The sequence below is a fragment of the Daucus carota genome, chromosome 2 (genome assembly GCF_001625215.2).
Source record: "Daucus carota subsp. sativus chromosome 2, DH1 v3.0, whole genome shotgun sequence".
Classification (NCBI taxonomy): Eukaryota; Viridiplantae; Streptophyta; class Magnoliopsida; order Apiales; family Apiaceae; genus Daucus; species Daucus carota.
Window position 1 is genome coordinate 21,522,907 of NC_030382.2, and position 4,542 is coordinate 21,527,448.

The 4,542-nt window shown below is 40.7% G+C and overlaps 1 non-coding gene across 1 annotated transcript; it reads right to left on the minus strand.

Annotated features, from left to right (window-relative positions):
- Positions 1 to 1,574: 1,574 nt before the first annotated feature.
- LOC135150936 (small nucleolar RNA R71) lies at positions 1,575 to 1,681 on the minus strand. Its single transcript, XR_010289396.1, has one exon. It is a non-coding gene; the product is annotated as a small nucleolar RNA R71 (small nucleolar RNA).
- Between the last annotated feature and the right edge of the window lie 2,861 nt (positions 1,682 to 4,542).

Genomic DNA, 4,542 nt, shown 5'->3' on the forward strand with positions numbered 1-4,542 from the left:
GTAAAACCCTAGCCTCACTTGTACCGTAGAATATCGGATTATAGTTTATTCAGTTTTTCTCTTGTAATCAAGCACATTATCAGTTTTGTATTGGATCGTTCTTCGCGAGGAAGTGACAGTTTCGAGCGAGATCGTGAACATCAAATCTGTAACGTTGTGTTCTTTATTATTAATTCAAGTACTTTTATTCCGTTTAATTCTCGTAGTTTATTTATCATGTTTTCATTAGAACCCATGATGTCGATTAGTTCGATTATGAACTAACCGCCTTCATGGGATTCTAGTGGATTTATCGATGTAGTCTAGTTAAGAATATTAATTACTTGAGTTTGCGACGTACATTGATTTCTTTGCATGAGCCGTGCTTATTCTTCTTAGGAGCGTAGCTAACTTCTAAGTTGTTTGTTAATTCTTTCTGAAGCGAGAGTGGATGATTGAATTTAGAACTATGCCATGTAAACATAGGATTATGTGAATGAAACATAATTTGTGGTAGACTTGAACTATTTTTATCACCCTGTGTAATCACGATAGACGACTTGCTATTAAACCTCTCTGCTTACACTACCGCTATAGAGATATAGGGTCTGAGCTTTGTTGGTGTCCATGAGATTTCTGTCTTAATTGCGGATTTTGATTGGTATGATATGTGTGCAACGAGGGTTGGCATGTATTACTTTCGTGTTGTCTGATTAGGATCAACAGTCGCATGTTAATCAGTAATTTCAATTCTAGACGAATTCGATAATGAAGTTAGAATCCCATGTGTTTTCCTATTCTGAATTTGATTAGTAAATTTAGTTATTAGTATAAAAGAACACATCCTTGTTAATTGTCTTGGCAGTGAAAATTACTCATACATTGTTGCATAGGTGCGTATTCTTAATTCACCAGTCTCTGTGGGAACGAACAAATATATTACTTATGATCACGTGCGCTTGCGTGTAGATTTTCGCGAACAAGTTTGTGGCGCCGCTGCCGGGGACTCGGTGTTAATTAATTAGTTTATGTACTTGTCATCAGTGTGCATTAAAATTCACTGACTAGGATTCTATTCTCTTCTCACTTTTCTTCTTTTCTTTATTTCAGGTACTTGGGTTGCGTTTATGCAAACACGTTCTCAAACCCGTAAGAAAGCAATTGATTCATCTTCTTCTTCTTCTTCTGATTCTGAAACAATGACAGAACCTGAAGCACAACCAGACAGTAAGGCATTGAAGGATTTCTCTATGCCAAAGATCGATGATATCCAGTCAAGCATTGTCAGGCCTGCAATCGCAGCCAATACCTTTGAAATCAAACCAGGAACTATTCAAATGGTCCAGAACTCGGTACAGTTTGGGGGTTCTCCTACTGAAGACCCTAATATGCATATACGCAATTTTATAGAGATCTGTGACACTTTCAAATTTAATGGAGTTTCTGATGATGCTGTGAAGCTAAGGCTTTTCCCATTTTCACTGAGAGATAAGGCTAAGGGATGGTTGCATTCTCTACCATCTGGCTCTATTACTACATGGGAAGATCTAGCTCAGAAATTTCTCACTAAATTCTTCCCCATGGCAAAGACTGCTGCACTACGAAATGCTCTATCTCAATTCTCTCAACAATCAGGAGAAACATTCTGTGAAGCCTGGGAGCGATATAAGGAGATGCTAAGGAAGTGTCCCCATCATGGCATGCCGGATTGGATGCAAATAAACTGTTTCTATAATGGTCTTGGACCTCAATCCAGACCTATGCTTGATGCTGCTTCTGGAGGTGCGCTATGGGCTAAAAGCTATGAAGAAGCTTATGATCTTATTGAAATGATGGCTGCTAATGAATATCAGAACCCTACTCAAAGACTTACTCAAGGGAAGGTAGCCGGAGTTCTTGATCTTGACACGTCAACAGCTATTGCTGCTCAACTTAAGGCTCTCACGATGAAAGTCGATTCTCTGGCTCACCAAGGAATTCAACAGCCAATCTCAATTTGCGAATTATGTGCTGGTACTCACGCTACTGATCAGTGTGCCATTTCTAGTGAATCAGCACAATTCGTGAGCAACTTTTAGAGAGGTCCACAGCCTGCTCCAGCTACTTACCATCCTAACAACCGAAATCATCCGAATTTCAGCTGGAGTAATAATCAGGGTTATAATCAGCCTCAACAAGGATTTCAACAGGGACCTAAACAGTATAGTCAGGTTGAAACTTCACAACAGTATGCACCTAAACAACCATATCACCCACCGGGATTTCAGAATCATGGGCAATCAGCTAACGAAAGGTCTGACATGGAAGAACTAAGACTCATGTACAAGAGTCAGGCAGTAACTTTAAAAGCTTTGGAGACACAAGTCGGTCAGTTAGCTAATGCTTTATTAAGCAGACCACAGGGGAATCTCCCTAGTGATACAGAGGTACCAGGTAAGAGGGACCCTAAAGAGCAAGTCCAATCCATTACGCTGAGATCTGGAAAAACTACAACAGGGCCAACCTCAATATTGGTACAAGATCAGGATGATGAACCGCAAGAAATTCCAGCAGAACTTCCTTCGAATACAAATGGCAGAAAACCTAATGTTGAAATGGATAGGGCTACCCCTGCAGCTGCTCCGGTGTCAAAGCCAGTATATCCACCACCTCCGTTTCCTAGGAGGTTAAGAAAACAGCAGCTGGATAAGCAATTTGGTAAATTCCTTGAAGTTTTCAAAAAGCTTCACATCAACATTCCGTTTGCAGAAGCACTCGAGCAAATGCCTAGCTATGCCAAGTTCATGAAGGGTATTCTCTCAAAAAAGCTAAAGCTCGAGGAATTAGAGATAGTAGCTTTAACGGAGGAATGTAGTGCTGTGCTTCAACAAAAATTACCACCTAAGCTTAAAGATCCGGGAAGCTTCACTATCCCTTGCACTATTGGGAAGTTCTCTTTTGATAAGTGTCTGTGCGACTTGGGAGCTAGCATCAATCTGATGCCTCTATCTATCTTCACACAACTTGGCTTGCCAGAGCTCAAGCCGACAAACATGTCTTTACAGCTGGCTGATCGTTCGATCACATATCCGAGGGGTATAATTGAAGATGTGCTAGTCAAGGTTGATAAATTAATATTTCCAGCAGACTTCGTGATTCTTGATTTTGAAGAAGACAAAAGAATTCCTATCATCTTGGGTAGACCCTTTTTAGCCACCGGGCAAACATTGATCGATGTCCAAAAAGGGGAACTTACAATGAGAATACAAGATCAGACGGTCACGTTCAACGTATTCAATGCAATGAAATTACCAACTGATGAGGAATCTTGTTTCAGTATGGATGTACTTGATACTACGGCAGAAGCTAATAGCCAGCGGGTTTTACAGAATGATGCATTGGAAGCAATCCTTACCAATGATGAGGAATTGGACAGTGAAGAAGAATTGGAAGAAATCCATCATCTTAACTCATCACCTTGGAGAAGGAATTTTGAACCACCTGTCGAATCTCTTGGCTTGGAGGAACAAAAGGAAGATCATAAACCGTTACAACCATCAGTGATCGAAGCACCTAAACTTCAACTTAAACCGCTACCGGATCAATTGAGGTATGCTTTTCTTGGTGAAGGTTCTACTCTTCCTGTTATTATTGCAGCTAACTTGTCAGGTGAGGAAGAGGAAAAACTTTTGAGGGTGCTAAGGGAATTCAAAACAGCAATTGGTTGGACTATAGCTGATATCAAGGGAATCAGTCCATCCTTTTGTCAACACAAAATTCTCATTGAAGAAGGAAGCAAACCGTCAGTGGAACAACAGAGAAGGTTAAATCCTATCATGAAGGAGGTTGTAAAGAAAGAGATTCTTAAATGGCTCGATGCAGGTATCATATATCCAATTTCAGATAGCTCATGGGTGAGTCCAGTACAATGTGTGCCTAAGAAAGGAGGCATGACAGTAGTAGCCAACGAAAAAGGGGAACTCATCTCAACTAGAACTGTCACTGGTTGGAGGATTTGCATGGACTACAGAAAGCTGAATAAAGCTACAAGAAAGGATCACTTCCCTCTGCCTTTTATTGATCAGATGCTTGACAGGTTAGCTGGTCATGAATTCTATTGCCTGTTGGACGGGTATTCTGGCTATAATCAGATTGCTATTTCTCCGGAGGATCAAGAAAAGACAACCTTTACATGCCCTTATGGTACATTTGCATTCCGAAGAGTACCTTTTGGCTTATGCGGTGCACCAGCCACTTTTCAAAGGTGCATGATGGCAATATTCTCAGAGATGATCGGCATCAATGTGGAGGTATTCATGGACGATTTTTCTGTATTCGGAACATCTTATGACGAATGCCTCACGAACCTGAGAATGGTTCTTCAGCGATGTGTGGAAACTAATCTAATTCTCAATTGGGAAAAATGCCATTTCATGGTGCAAGAAGGAATCATATTGGGGCATAAAGTATCTGCCAAGGGACTGGAAGTTGATAAAGCGAAGGTGGAAACAATTAAAAATCTTCCTCCACCACTCTCGGTTAAAGGCATCCGAAGCTTCCTTGGTCATGCAGGTTTCTATCGGA